Raw genomic sequence first — 17,062 nt, forward strand, 5'->3', positions numbered from 1 at the left:
AATCATACTTTGATATTTCAGGCCATCTTTTCATGAAATATTTCCAGGAATATGAGTATACTCTTGAATTTTTTCTTTTTGCTCCATTATTCAAAACACAGAAAAATTGCTTGCATCTAAAGCATGCCCAGCTGAGGCTAAATAAAGCATTGCTATTGAAGGCCTAATGATTTCCATTGTTGGTTCTGAAACAAAAATGTTTCAGTACATTTATTTTCTATTTTTCTAGAGTTGAAATTAAAAATAATTCAGAGCAAAAAAATAAAGCAAAGTGTAAGTTCCCAGTAGTTCCAGAAACAAGTATTTTAGTACAGACAAAAACGGAGATAACGATGAAATAGAACTACTGACTGGAAGGCAGTGCCACCAGGTCAGACTTAAAAATCTTTATTCACCAGTGCCTTTTGGAAACCTGCATTTGGCCTACAAAAGAGGGGTTAAAAATATCATCCAAAACAGAGAAAAGTGTGCATCCTATAAAAAGTTGAGGAAGTCAGTATTAACAAGCACAAACCACTCCCTCCTGCTGCTTGTCCTGGGGGCCTGACTATTGATTCAAGGAATCATTGTCCTATCTGAGCCACTTGGCTGGCTAGTTTAGCTGTTTCCAAATGAATTGTCGGATTTTGCAGCAATCATGTTTGTTTAATTACACACTGGACTTCCTACAAGATAAAAAGAAGACTATCTTCTTGTCTGACATTTTGGGTTTAGGAGAGGCAAGGAAGTGTAATGTAGTAGTTATGAGCACATACTCTGGGAAATGACTGACCTTGGATAAAACCTCTTCTCCAACATTTACTAGCCAGGCAAACAAATCTTGAAAGTAGTTTCTTAAGTAACATACATAAGAATATCTAGTGTAGTAGATCTATTACATGGTAATGCTCAGCAAAAGTTAGCCATCTTTACCGTCTTCATTTTCATCCTATCATCCAAGACTTTAGATGTCATGGAAAGGAGCTCAGACTTTCTTCTATAGGAGATGTGGAGTTACTGAAAGATCATTCATTAGATACAGCTTTTGGATCCTGAAAAATGTGTGGAAGATGGATTCAAAGAGGGCAAGATGGGAGGCAGGGAGATTACATAGGAGACTATTCTACTAATTTGAGCAGGAGAGAGTTTGATGGAAAGCAGAAGCTGTGGGGATGGAAAGGAGTGAGAAATGGATTTAAGAAGTATTCAAAATGCAAATTTGGGGGGAGGGTATAGCTCAGTGGTAGAGCACATGCTTAACATGCATGAGGTCCTGGGTTCAAAACCCAGTACCTCCATTAAATAAAAAAATAAATAAGTAAACTTAATTACCTACCCACCCCAACAAAGAAAAAAAAAAAAAAAGAAAGTAAGAAAGAAAAATAAAAAACAAAAAGCAAAACAACAACAACAAAAAAGGAAACTGGAAGAAGTTAGTATAAGTCTGGAATGTGGACAATGAGATGGATGTGAAATTAGAAAGAAGAGGGCAGGGCACAGACATTCAAGGAATGACACGGCAGTTAACACCAAGACGGTTGAAGATTCAACTCCCAGTAGACCTTGAGGCCCAAGATAGTGGAGATTTGACTTCCAGTAGACCTTGAGCTTCATTATCCACTCATTGTAATATATTAGCATGGTAAATGACACTCCCACAGACGCCATCACAGCTCCAAGGCTGACCATAAAAGGTCTAAAAGTGGGCAGTGGCTCAATTCCTGGGAATCTCGGCCCCTTCCCCAAAGTAGTTGGAAGAATCCTTCTACTTGTTAGCATATAAAATAACCGAGCTCATTAAAAACTAACAATCCCCACACCCTGTGGCATCTCTCCCTTCTGAGTGGGATGGACGGCACTATGGGGTATGTATCTCTCTGAATAAATCTACCTTAACTGTGGCTCACTCCTGAATTCTTTCTTACTCCAAGCTAAGGACCCACATTTGGTGGGGCGCATCCCAGGCACTCAACCCAGACCTGAGACACGACCATTCTCTCGCTCCACCTTTTTTTGCCTGTATCAGATAAAGAAGTTGAGATAACCTGGCTTCCAGCTTACACGACTTGGTAGATAGTAGAGCCCTCTGTCAATCCATGCAGAGAGTACAACCCATATTCCTCACATCCAGTGGCCATGATCCCTTTACACTGTCTAGATCAATCACTTTTGTTGGGCCCATTAGACGACATAAATACGCAAAGGGAAGATTTGTCTATGGGCTAAAGCCTGTTGCTTCTAGCATGCAAATGACTACCATTACTGTTGTGTTGGCTTAAGTCATTAGCAATTTATTTATTTGGACATGACACATTAAGTCATTAACTATTGTAAATGAGGTTGTAGTTCTTTTCCCAAGGCTTTGTAAATTCCTTGTTCGAAAGATGGAGAATTGAACAAATGAAAAGGCAGTCAAAGGAAAAAAAGGGAATATACATCAAAGAGTGAGGAGTAGTAAGAGCAGGTCCAGCCTGTCAGCTGGGATCAATAAGGACACAGTCATTGCCCCACAAACCTTCGACCATGACTGCTATCAAACAGGAAAATAGATCGGTGTGCTTCAATTCTCTCGGCCACCTTACTCTGAGCTAATGGACTCTTTACTGTTCTCACTTCACATTTGGGAACCTAAAGGTTCACTGAACTGGCTGACAGAGCCTTGTCCAGCCTTGGTCCAAATAAAGTCACTGCAGAGGTGGGAAGGGATAAATTTGGGAGCTCGAGATTTGCAGATATTAACTACTATATATAAAAATAGATTAAAAGACACAGTTCTCTATAGCACAGGGAACTGTATTCAATAACTTGTAATAACTTTTCATGAAAAAGAATATAAAAATAAATAGATGTATATATAAATAAGTATGACTAGGACATTATGCTGTACACCAGAAATTGACACATTGAAGCTGACTAGACTTCAGTTAAAAAAAATATGTAAGTCATTGCCATGTGTCTTTGCTGCCAGGCATCTCTCCAACTATCACCCATCAACCTTTATCTTAACTCTTTATCTCCAGACCTTCAGCAAGGCTCACTAATTTCCCAAAAGGTGCTAGCTGATAAAATCAAACATTTGCCAGGAATCTGCATTTTAGCAAAGTTCTCTCTTTTTAAAAAAAAAAAATTTGGAAGGGAGGCAATTAGGTCTTATTTATTTATTCATTTATTTATTTAAAAGGAAGTACTAGGGATTGAACCCAGGACCACGTACATGCTAAGTAAGCATGCACATTATCGCTGAGCTATACCCTCCTGCCCTCCAAAGTTCTCTTAAAAATGAAAACTTCTAAGGTTCAAAGGAATTCTAATCCTCGAAGAACAGACTGTTTGCCTTGAAGGTCTTGCCCAATGTTTTATCTTTCATGATGGAGGCTGGAAGTTTCAATGATCAGAAATCCTGCCCACATCCTGTGGGAAGCTGCTTAACATTAAAACTTATTATTTATAATTTAGATGATTGATTTCCTGAATATGTGTAAGCACACTTGGCTGTCCTTTATGATTGGATTACCGCATTCTGTTGATTCTTATTATGTGGTTGGCTTTATTCCTTTGATAACTATGTAAGTTTAAAAAGCTAAAGATCTAATCTGAAATAATAATTTGTACATATATGTAAACTAAAAATATGTGCAGTATACTGTATATATGTATTTACAGGCAATATAATGTATATGTGCAGTCAAACTTTAATAATTCTACCTAGTAAAACTGAAAAAGGAAATACATACATACATACATACCCACCAAACAACCAACCAACCCGCCTGAAGGGCGAGGGAACATCCCCACCAGGAACATGCTGATTCCCCACCCTGTCCCACAAACGTGCATACAAACACTCCCACCCCTTTTGGTTTAGTCGCCCAGTGTGTGAGTTTCACTAATGACCTTTGCTTATCTCCGGTGTAGCACTTACTGTGTTGAGCTAGAATTGGTTGTTTCATTTTCTTCCTCATCAGAATTTTATCCCCTTGAGGGCAGGAACTACATTGTTATTTTCCATGAATCTTCTGGTCAACATAACACAGTATGTAGAAAAGAGGCCTTAACAGTTAGTAGGAATAGTCCTCTTACTTTGTTGTTTTAAAACCTGAGTTTTCCTTTTGGTTTGGATACTAACTAGTTGAATGACCAAAAAGTTTCCAGACTCCTGACGGCCTATGTGTAAAATGGGGTGATATTCTTTCTATCCATCAGATCCTGAGATCTCCTCTCCTTAAAATTCAATTAGGAAACATCCACAAAAATCATCATGCCGATGTAAGGGATTTTTAATTATTATTCTTGATAAAAATAGTGTAGTGCCAGTTCAGGACAGAATTATGAATTCTCTTGCTGACCCCTCCTCTCCAAGTTCAGGGTCTTTATGATGTCCTCACTGTACAATTCTCTCTATCCAGCCTTTCTCTGGGTGGTACCATCTACAGTCTTTCTTTCCTTTCCTATGTAAGGGAAAAGACAGAACTGGTATTTGTAGTTATTTACAGAGCCACGCATTATTCTTTGTACTTTGCATAAGCTGTCTTATTTTACTTTCTCAACTGTACTGTAAAGTAGTTGTTATTAACTCATTTCTCAAAGGAGAGAGATGAGGTTTTAAGAAATGAAGTAACTTACAAAAAAGTCACGCAGCTAGGGAGAGACAGATTCAGAACTGGAGAAGTTTTTCTGAATGCAAATCATTGGTTATTCTCTTCATCCCACAGTTGTTTACTAAGCTGAGAGTTACTGGATTTCCAAGGTGATATTTTGATCTTGAGTTTCTCTCTGGGATTGTCATGTGCTACTGAGTACGAATGAATTAGCAGGTCCTTCCCTATCAAGACCATATTTGTGTATTAGATAAGCATGCTTCTGTAAGTCAAGGCAATGTTCTCTTAGGCTCCTTTGGGTGGGGCTGACCTATAGAATCGGAGAACCAGCTGAGGACACCAGAGGTAAGATTTACAATTGAGTGATGGAGAAAAACAGGCTAAGAAGAGCCACAGAGAAGTTAGACTGGCTCAGAAAGTGACAGTTCTTCGCACTCTCAAAACCGTGCTTTCAAAAATGCCAAAACAGTGGTGGGGGGGAGTCTATTCAAATATCCCCAATGAAAAGGATAAAAACTTGCACATAGCTAAATTAAAAATTAAAATTGACGTCATTCTGAATGCTTAATTCAGAAATAGCAAGATCTCTTTTGGAAGCTGTCAGCTTTGTCAGCTTTGACAGCAACATCTTTTGTTTATAAGAATGTGTTAGTAAGGCCCTCGTTCCTTTTCAAAGCATCTTCTGAGTAAATCGGCACGATAAGTAGGGCAGGCATTAGAGAAGAATTATAGAATGAGGGTACACCCTAGAAGAGTCTTTGGAGGCAATCTAGCCTAACTTCTTCTTGTAGATGCTTCCGGAAATCAGAGTACAAGGAAAAGCAGTGACGACTTCACTTAGGCATTGCAAATTGTCATAGTCAGGATAGGATAGCATATGCCCTGTAACATGTAAGCCCCAACATCACAGTAGCCTTTAAAAATACTCCTTGCTTATATAATTCTGTGGCTATTCGGGCAGTTCACCAGGGCAGTTCTCTTCCAAGATATGACTTTCTTCTAACACACTTATAGACCTTTGCAGTTTTCTACCTTGTGGCTTCATCATTTCCACATGCGCCTTTTGGAAACACTGTGACAGATAAAGAAAGCTGACAGGTTGTCAGGGCTAGCCATGGTCCCTGCTCAGAAAAGACTTGTAAATTCTGCCCAGTTTATTGGCTGGAACTAATAATACTGTTTTGAGCAAGGATCTGGAAAATGCAGTATTCCATATATCCAGAAAGTGGAGGAGAATCAGACATGGCTGGGCAACAGTGATCTCTGCTGAAGAAGTGGTCCAAACTAACATTTCTTTATGGCCTCTTTCTACTAGGACATGGCTTCTGGGTGTTATTTGTAATGGATGCTGGAAACTGAAGAAGACTAACTGGAAATTTCTGAAAACTCTAATGTTATCATCTCTAAACTTTTTTGTCATTAATTTTAGGGAAATAACTTGTTTGATTTAACCTCATTCCTTCCAAATATAATTGACTACCTTAAAAAATGACTGAGTTACCAGGGGATACCAACTTTATTTTTCCTTTTAAATCTTACAACAAAGTTATTGGAATTGGCACTGCTACCCCAGATTGAAATAGGAATGCTTTAATTGCAAATTACATAAAATTAATAAATGATGTTAGGTTAAAAAAAAGAACTAAAAGGAGACATTAAATTAAAGAGATTCAGAGCTCAAATAGGAAACTCAAATAGGAAATGTCATCAGAAACACAAACTTCAGACAAACCAGAATCAAGCCTCGCTCAGAATTTGGAGCTACTCACTCCACGGCTGCCCTGTCTCCTGTGAGCAACTTTCACCTTCTCTGAAGCAACTGGTCCCTTTCCTTCAGTCTCTCTCCACATACCTGTCCTCCATCACCTGCCATGGGCCAACTACCTCTGCTTTCAGTTTCTGAACACTTCATTATTTCTGCTTATACATAGATCAGAATCAGTCACCAGTTCTCTCTGCATCATGGCAACCCTCAGTAATGGCCATTCCCCTTGCTACTAACTGCTGTTGTCTTTCAACATCCTTGTTGCCAATTTCAAAATACCATATGCCTGGCTTATTCTCGTGAACTAGGCCATGCAAGTTGCATCTTACTGGCCCACTTACAGATCAGCTGCCTTTGGATCAGGTATCCGCCTAAGCACGCATCAATGCACCCGTGCCCTGGTTAAAGACACTGGAGAAGCAGTGAACATGCACAGCCTGACTTAGCAGGAGCAAGGACAGGGGAGCCTCTACAGTACAGGGGCAAGTGGGAAGGCAGTCATGGATATGCCTAATCTTGTGCAAGGTCACTGCTAGGGTCTACATGTTTGTGTCCCCCACCAAAACTTATGTGTTGAACTCTAACCCTCAAAAGTGATGGTATAAGTAGGCAGAGCCTTTGGGATATTCCTAGGTTACAAGAGTAGAGCCTTTTTGAATGGGATGTGTGCTCTTATAAAAGAGATCCTACAGAACTCCCCAGCCCCTTCCACCATATGAAGATACAGTAAGTCTGCAGCCAGGAAGAGAGCCCTCATTTGACCATGCCAGCACCTTTATCTCAGTCTTTCAGTCTCCCAAACTGTCAGCAGGAAGTCTCTGTTATCTACAAGCCACCCAGACTGTGGCATTTTGTTAAAGCAGCCCAGACAGACTGAGGACAATGCTAGTAAATGTTCATGTGAGATTCAAATGTGAAGTTGTCTGCCACCTCAGTATCAAGCTAAATGAGGAACCCTGAAGAAGCAACACCAAGGCTGGAACTTAGTGGTCTCTTCCCATCAGTCATCAACGTTCACTCAGTAGATCCTCAACCCTCAACCAGTAACAGGTCTAGCTTAACAGACACTGCACAAAAGTAAAATATTTTGCTAAACCCAAATAAAGTATTTGACAGCATACTTAGCATTCCCGATTGAATCAACCAAACGTTAGAATACTTAGAGTGACTGGATAAAAATTACAAATCAACAATTCTCAGGCCGGAACTTTGAATTTGGTCTCTTGGGGGTGCATGAGCCAGGTGGGGTCTGCCAAAGTGGGGACTCTACTTGGTTTCAGTGCAGGAATTCATTTTACACCCTTTATTTCACATGACACAAAACACTTAACCTCTCTGCACCTCAGTTTCCACAACAGTAAAGTAAGAGGAGTTATATTGAATTATCTCCTACGGTCCTTAGAGCTGTAAAATTCTATGACTAGCTCACCTTACACATTTAGCATGCAAATGTCTGCATCTACTGATTACAACCTGAAGCAAGATCATTTTCCTCGATGTTCATTTTAAATAGTATCCACGTATCCTCGGAGAGATTTTGTTTTTAACTAAACTGCAGCACCATCCAGTAGAACTTCCTGTGCTGATGGAAACATTCTGTATCTGTCTAACACAATATAGCCTCTGGCCACACATGACAATTACACACTTAAAATGCAGCTAGTGCAGCAGAGGAACTGAAATTTTACTCTCTCATTTAATTAATTAATTAATCTTTTTGAAGTACAGTCGGTTACAATGTGTCAATTTCTGGTGTACAGCACAATGCTCCAGTCATACATATACATACATATATTCATTTTCATACTCTTTTTCATTAAAGGTTATTGTAAGATCTTGAATATAATTCCCTGTGCTATACAGAAGAAACTTGTTTTTCTTAATCTATTTTTATACATAGTGGCTAATGCAAATCTCAAACTCCCAAATTTATCCCTTCCCACCCTCTTCCCCCTGGTAACTGTAAGATTATTTACTATGTCTGCAAATCTGTTTCTGCTTTGTATGTGAGTTCATTAGTGTACTCTTTTTCCTTATTTTTAGATTCCACATATGAGTGATATCATATGGTATTTTTACTTCTCTTTCTGGCTTACTTCACTTAGAAAGACAATCTCTATGTCCACCCATGTTGCTGCAAATGGCATTATTTTATTCTTTTTTATGGCTGAGTAGACTACACTGTATAAATACACCACAATTTTTTTTCCCAGTCTTCTGTCCATGGACATTTAGGCTGTTTCCGTGTCTTGGCTATTGTAAATAGTGCTGCTGTGAAAATTGGGGTGCATGGATCTTTTCAAATTAGAGTTCCCTCTGGATATATGCCCAGGAGTGGGATTGCTAGCTCATAGGGTAAGTCTATTTTTAGTTTTTTGAGGAATCTCCATACTGTTTTCCATAATAGTCGCACTAAACTACATTCCCACTAACAGTGTGTGGGGGGGTTCCCTTTTCTCTGCACCCTCTCCAGCATTTATCATTTATGGACTTTTGAATGATGGCCATTCTGACTGGTGTGAGGTGATACCTCATTGTGGTATTGATTTGTATTTCTGTGATAATTAGCAATATTGAACTTTTTTATTCATGTGCCAATTAGCCACTTGTATGTCTTCATTGAAGAATTGCTTATTTAGGTCTTCTGCCCATTTTTAGATTGGGTTGTTTGTTTTTTTATCATTAAGTCATACGAGCTGTTTATATATTCTAGAAATTAAAACCTTGTTAGTCACATCATTTGCAAATATTTTTTCCCATTCCATAGGTTGTTGTTTTGTTTTACTTGTGGTTTCCTTTGCTGTGTAAAAGGTTATAAGTTTAATTAGGTCCCATTTGTTAATTTTTGCTTTTATTTCTATTGCCTGGGTAGACTGCCCTAGGAGAACATTGCTAAGATTTATGCCAGATAATGTTTTGCCTGTGTTTTCTTCTAAGAGGTTTATAGTGACTTGTCGTATGTTGAAGTCTTTAAGCATTTTGAGTTTATTTTTGTATATAGTGTAAGGGAGTATTCTAACTTCATTGATTTACGTGCAGCTGTCCAGTTATTGCAACACCACTTGCTGAAGAGACTGTCTTTACTCTGCTGTATATTCTTGCCTTCTTTGTCAAAGATTAATTGACCTTAGGTCTGTGGGTTTATTTCTGGGCTCTCTATTCTGTTCCATTGATCCATATGTCTGTTTCTATGCCAATACTATGCCATTTTGATTACTGTAGCTCTGTAGTATTGTCTGTGAGGGTTATTCCTCCAGCTTCATTCCTTTTATTCAATATTGCTTTTTCAATTCTGGGTCTCTTTCATTTAATTTAAATGTGAACAGTCCCATGAGGCTAATGGCTACCGTATTGAACAGCATAGTACTGGAGACGTCTATGATGTGAATGACAGAAAGAAAATCAAGAGGTAACGATACCATTCTGATGCATACTTTAGTATTTGAAAATCACTGACTTTAATTTTCATGTGGAACTGTGGACTCCTCTTTTTAGATTTTAGGTAGGTACCAGTCTATTCTTGGATGATGCAGGCCTTTCCACAAGTAGGGAAAAAGATTGATAATTTCTCAGATTCTAGTTCTGTGTGTCAGAATAGTAACTAAGGCACCTAAGCAAATATCAAAACTTCCTTGAGGGAAAAAAAAAAAGGCCATGACCTCTTACTATATGTCTCATCAGAGATCTGAGATATTTACATAAGGTTCTTTGTAAAAGACAGGAGCAGGCCAAATGAATAGATAAAAAGTCTTTAGTAGTTAACTGGATATAATTTGGAGCTCTGAATTTTTAGTTCCATTTTTACCATCAATCACTATTTTAACTCCAAATTACCATTTAATGGAAATTTCACCATCAATTTAATAACAGCTTTGGGATAGTGAAGGTAGTGGTGGGGGAAAACAATTTTTTTAGCTTACTGATTATGGCACTCATTACATAGGCTTCTACTTTTACATTTTTTAGTAGCAACATTCATGTGTCAAAAGCTTCTCCACATGTACAGTCTAACAAATCTCATAGATGATTTTGTAAAGCATGGGTCTGTAAAGCTTCATAGGGGAAAGCTGTGTTTTATTCCCCAAACTCAGGATCTCAGCTTCTTCAACCCCTTTTAGAAGTGATGGTATGATTGAATGTTATCAGAATTTCATCTTCATTTTCTATTTGCTTAACTTTACTTTCATTTATTTTTCTTTGATTGAATTATGTATTTTGAAAAGTTATGTTAAATGGCTTTTCTAGAAGAGCAGCAAGATGCTTTTGACAGCGAGATACTTTGTGACTAAGAGATGGTCTTTTACGGCACATGGATCAAACACAATATGGTCTTTGAGAATTCTCAGACTTACTCTGAAGGAGCAAGCACTTTCCACTGCCTTTAACTGCTCTGCTCAGCATGTGGTATGCTGCCTGTTTCATATGCAGGAACTTTTCATTGCAAAGTGGTCTTCTCATGAAATTTTGTAGAGAAACCTTAGCGGAAACGTAAGAATATAAAAATAAGTTAAGACAGACTTGTCTGTGGTACCAGGAAAATGAACCATGTTGATGACTGGATGAGCCCTCCAGGCATGCTTATTCATGTAGGTCTGGGGGCCAATGGTTCTGTTGCAATCTCTTTTCTGTTTCTACACTGGCAGGTGGTTGTTGCTGTGTTTTCATGTTTTTAAATGTGCCTTATATTTGAATAAATATGATAGCCATTATTTTGGACAAGTCTCTTCAATATATCGCATCACCTATAAAATGGGATTAATGATGCTAATTCCCACCCTTCCCTAACTAATGGATCTTTACACTTCAGAAATATTATCATTTTGACACTTTACAAATTATCCACTTTACCCATTATCTTTTGAATAAGGAAGATAAACTAGCTTGGGGCATAATCAAGATTACAATTTTATTTTTATACAGTGAGACACTGCTAAATCAGAATGCTTGAGAAGAGGGATTTCCCAGTTAGCTGAAACTGCTCTACATCCGAGGTGTGGTCCCTATTCCTACATCGTGTATTTTTCCAAGTCTTATTTCCTATGCACAATTTGGTGTAGGGATAAAACTCAGTTGGATGAGGAAAGGCAACTTAGGCTCTCAGGATCATTGCCTTGGGTTTAGGTGTGGAAGTTTAGGGGGGAGATGATCCAGTGTGTCACCAGGACCCATTCTAGTTCCACGTCTTCATGAGTGTATTCCCTTTTTATGCCAAAAGAACTTCCTTCACCCAGTCACACATAACCAAAACATTGGTTCTTATGTCAAACACACTTTGGTAGACAAGGTCTAGCAAACTAGTTTTTTTGGTTTTTTTTTTCCAGTTTTTAATGAATTGTAGTATATTTATCAAGTTGTGCAACCATCATCAAAATCTGACTTTAATACATTCCCATCATCCTAAAAAGAATCCTCATGCAAGCCTTTCCCCTCCCTATCCCCAGCCCTGAGCGACAACAATGTAGTTTCTGCCTCAAATTGTTTCCCTTTCTTTAGACATTTCATTTAAATGGGATCGTATGACCTGTATGGTTTCTTTCACTGAACATAATGTTTTTGAAGGTTATCCACATTATAGCTTTTATCAGTACTTCATGACTTTTTCATTGCCAAAATATTAGTTCTTATTTGATTTTTGCCTAGCATAGATTTACCATTTCTTCATTTTACCCTTAGTGAATCCTTGTGCTTTAGGTGTCTTTTTTTTTTTTTAACACCTTATTGTGGTATGGTTCCTATACAGTAAACTACACATATCAGGTGAATACTTTGATGAATTTTGATAGATGTAGACACCAATAAAACCACTACCACAATCAAGATAACCTAGTTTGAACTTTGGTTTTTTTCCTTAAATATTTTGGGGACCAACAGAGTGAAAAGAGCAAAGTTTTAGTTAGAGCCTTAGTGCTTTTATTTTTTTTAAGACAATCATTTTCATTAAGAATTTTGCTAATATTAACGTAGTTTTACTTAATGTTTCTCCAGTCCAGTATGGAAATAGGACATTCCTACCAATAATTTGGTAATCTGGTAGCATCCTGAATTATTTTCTTATTTTATCATTCATATTTATCATTTCCATGATCATACTACAAAGATGGAATATTCTCTTTAAACTGTTGTTTGTATTGAGTACTGAGTGATCTATATGGATATTTAGTGATATATTAAGTCATTCATCAATTAATATACCAGTCTTATTTTTGTGTGTGTGCCTTTGTGTGTATATGTGATTGTGTGTATTCACTCTTTTTATATGAGAATAAAGTAATTTACTAAGTTAACCAAAATTTTGATTAGTTGCATTCCAGTCAATAATAACTTTGCTCTAATAATTAGCTTTCATTTTAATTTCTAACATGTATTTTTTATATTAGGAAGTTCACTATAAAGTGAGTAATATCTAGGGTCTAACATTTTTCAGATTATTAGTAAAGATCTTAAACATTTTTGCTGGCAGAGTAAAATATTTGTCTTTCATGAGACATTCAAAGTTATTTCAAAGAATGTCTTAATCATATCAATGTTGAATTATCTTTGCACTTTTAACCAAGGAGGATGATCCTTTCTTATGTGAACCTCTTCAATGAATAAAGCATTCATTTTCCTCCCACTGACAACATGACCATTAAGAGATTATACATCATTCAAAAGAAAGTTGCAGAAGATTATTTACGTCAATACAAATTGAATTACTGAGGATTTTCCACTAGGGAACGTTTTTCTTCTCAATTGTTGTCACTATTTTGGTGCTTGATTACTGTCTTAATTTCAAGTGGGATCAGTGTCTCTTGCAATCCTTTTCATAGAGCCCATTTTCTGATCACAAATAACAAATAGTTCTATATATCCTTTTTTTTTTTTTTTTTGCTATCAAATCTCTACCTGCTCCTCAGGAGCTCAGATAGGTAGAGATTAGAAGATGTACTATAATATTAATACATTCATAATTTTTACATTGAAAGGGATTCTTACAAATGACGTCTCTTTTTCCAGGGAGAGTGTAAAGTTACAGTGGAATAAGATCAGTATTTTTCCTTCCTTATGCTTAGTTACTGTGTGTTTGTTTCTTGGTTCTGTCTTCCTAAATATCACTGATGGCACGTGGAATATGGAAAAGCTTGATATTTCAGACCCTTTGGAAAACATTTTGCTTTATTATTTTACTTTTATAACATGAAACAGAGTCTTATTCAGGTTGCGTTAAATAATGGATATAATACTTTCTCCAAATAATGGAGATTTACTGTAATCTAGGTCTGAAAGAAACCCTGAGACAACCTTAAAAATATCCCCAGGGAAAGAACCAAATCCTGCCTGAGCTTTAAAAAAATTAGAACACAGTTCAAGAACTTTCCAGGAGCCAAGTGAAGCCTCTGTGTGAAGAAAGCTCATCACTTCCTTCTTAAGGGCATCATTTTGGCTTTTCTCTGGTGCTCAACCATCAATGAATTGCTCTCTGGTCCTCTGCATCTCTCCTTGCCTATTTTGGGTATCATGAAGTCAAAGGCTCATCTCTGGTATCATCAGCTCTGACTAGGGTATCCATCCAGGCTGTAAATCCAGAATGTGATTATATATTTCCTAGGTATAAGTATTAATTTAATAAAGCATAAGATTGTGAAATGTTGCTTTGAGATTCACTTCTGTGTTTTAGGCAAAAACAAAAACCAAACAAGAACAACAAAACTTTGGCTACCACTGTACCGCTGGAGATTCTAATCTACTTTAAATTCTTGTCATATCCATAGACACTGTAAGATTTTTGGAAACTTCTGGAAACTCTCCATGTCACAACCTTCCCTCAAGACACACACATATACACACTTACACGCACTCACGCTCAAAAACACACACAGAACCTACCAGTTTTACCTTTAGCACCTAGCCTTATCGTATTTATTTTTGGAAATCGTAGATACTGAAAAGATATTTATTAACTGAAGGAGTCTATCTTGGATTAAATGTTTTTGTAAGGTGGGTAGCATGCTGTCTTAGATATTTTTGTATTGTTCAGTTTAGTAGCAAGTATAACCTGAAAATTAATAATCTTCTTGATGGTTAAGGTGGAAAAACTCTATAGATGTTTCTTCTTGATGGTTAAGGTAGAAAAACTCTATAGAAAAATTGACATTGACTTAACTGTGGTTTTTCTAGAAGATGATTTATCTATACACATCTGTAATCTTGAAACAATTTTACCCTTTCACCCAGCCATTTTATTATAAGGAAGAAATCAGAGGGTCAAAGACCACATCAAAATTTCACTAATATTTATAGCTGAAAGCATTCAAAGCATCTGGTTAAATGTCATGGTACTACAGGCATACAAATATACTATGCAGATACTGAAATGATTTTTTAAGTAAACTGTGACACATAAAACTCAATGACATATTAAATTTAAAAAATCTGAAGATATAATACATTAAAAACTATTTAGAAGTATGTGTGTATGTAGAAAAACAGAGGGACAAGTTTAAAAAATATATTAAAACATACTAATTAAATAATGAATATTTCTGATGGGTAGGATTATGGTTGATATGTATCTTATTCATAATTCTCTGAATTTTTCAAAATTTCTATAGTAAATATATAATGCTTTTATAATTGATAAATGATAGAAAAATATAACTTGGCTTACTAACACCCTATTATTAAAAGAAGATATGTTACGTGTTCTAGATGTCAACTTTTCAGTTCATGTATCCTTTAGACCACATCACATAAGAGAAAGACCACACACATTGGAATCAAGTTTTCGTAGCAAGGACTCCTTGTTCCGGGCCACGCCTCACATGTGACTTGTGAATATTACCTTAGCTCTCTGCACACCTGAGCTTTTTCATTTGAAAAATGGGGATATAAACATTAGCCTTATGGAATTTTTCTATGAGTAGTAAAAGTAGTGAATAAATATATTAGACCAACTTGTATGACTGGTATGTAGTAAATGTCAGAAGACAAATGATAATTAAAATGTGATTTTGCTGTTCTTCATGTTTCAATGGAAAACTGCATATTTTCAAAGGAAACATTTTTGGGAGACTTGAAAAGCAGAAGTTCTGAGTATATGGAGTGAATTATTCCAAATAAAGTAGAGACAGCACAGTATGCTAATAAAATTATAACTTCATGCTAGCTTGATTTTCTAACCCTCAAGTACTTTCATTTAAAATATAAATAAAGAGCAAAACACTTCTCAGATTTGTTCACTCATTCCATCAGAGATATCGCCAAAGGTAAATAAAATAAAATAATCAAAATGTGGGCAGTTTCAGAGTACAAGCAAGTGGATTGGATTCTTCTAATGAATAAACCCCAAAGAGCACTATGTGCCAAATACCCAAAGTACTTTGCAAACATGCCTTCTTTTAGCCCTTACGACAATCTCATGATAGACTCTTATTACCATCCCCACTTTAAAGATGAAGGATCTGAGACCCAGAGGTATTCAATAACTTCCCCATGGTCACACAGCTGATAAAGGGCAATGTAATGCAACCCTGGGCAGTTTAAATCCGTTGAACCAGTGTTCTCCACCTTTCGGCTCTCCTCAGTCACCAACACTGTTACACATACTCCTGTGTCTTAATTCGAAAATTCCCCTTAAAGTTTTCACTGGATTCATATGGGAATCCTTGCCAGTCTGCTGAGCTGGGAGTGTGTATAATACCCACCCACTGGTGGCAGCAACCTTTTCTGCCATGGTTATTGTCTATTTTCCAGCACATAGTACAGTGCCTGGAAGAGGGGGTATACAAATATTGGGGAGTAAATCGGTGAATGGAATTGATAATCCAAAATTGTTTTCCCTTGATATCTTTTTCATTTTCATATTTTTTTCATTAAAGGTTATTACAAGATACTGAACATAGTTCCATGTGCTATAGAGATGAAGCTTTTTTAAATCTATTTTTATATATAGTGACTAACATTTGTAAATCTCAAACTCCCAAATTTATCCCCTCTCACCCCTTTTCCCCGGTAACCATAAGAGTGTTTACTATGTCTGTGAGTCTGTTTCTGGTTTTGTATATGAGTTCATAATGTGTTTTATTTTTCCCCTTTGATTTTAATCTTTGTTTTTTTTTTTTTTTTTTTTTTTTTGGTCCTGCTTTCCTTGGAAGTATGTGAGGTCCAATAAGCTGAACTTAAAGCACGAGTAACAGTGTCTTTTTTTTGTTTTTGTTTTTGTTTTCCCCAAGAGGCCTTATGCCTTCCTGGTTTGACAGTTTGAAAAGAAAGTAAAATCCCCTTGATGTTTGGCCTCCATCAGAGTTGGAAGCAATTTCTTTCTCTCCTGGAATGGTCCTCGTCTGCTTCTCTGCCAGCAGCCATTTTATTTCCTCGTCCAACCTATGTGCGCAGGTATCATCTTCCTCCTGCTACCTGATGAATTCCTTAACTACACGGACCATTTCTTAACTGTGCTTTTATTCTGCATAGCATCTAGCACAGTACCTGATGCATAGTAGGCACTCCAGGCATGTTTTTGAAGAGAAGGTTAAAATGACCTTCATGAGAACACACAACTTATCTGTAAGCTGGCCTTGAGACGAGTTAAGGCCGTGGTACCCAAGGCCATGGCCAGAGCCTTGAGATAAGTTAAGGCTGTGGGACCCAAGGCCACGACTACAGAGCATGTTTGTAGTGTGCAGTAAATAATTGCTCCACACCTGCGTCAATTATGTAAGATTTAAAACAAAGAAAATAG

At 37.0% G+C, this 17,062-nt stretch overlaps 1 non-coding gene across 1 annotated transcript; it reads left to right on the forward strand.

Annotated features, from left to right (window-relative positions):
- The first annotated feature begins 1,205 nt into the window (after positions 1-1,205).
- Positions 1,206-1,277, forward strand: TRNAV-AAC. Its single transcript has one exon. It is a non-coding gene; the product is annotated as a tRNA-Val (tRNA).
- The last annotated feature ends 15,785 nt before the right edge of the window (positions 1,278-17,062 follow it).

Source organism: Camelus ferus, chromosome 5 (assembly GCF_009834535.1).
Source record: "Camelus ferus isolate YT-003-E chromosome 5, BCGSAC_Cfer_1.0, whole genome shotgun sequence".
NCBI lineage: Eukaryota > Metazoa > Chordata > Mammalia > Artiodactyla > Camelidae > Camelus > Camelus ferus.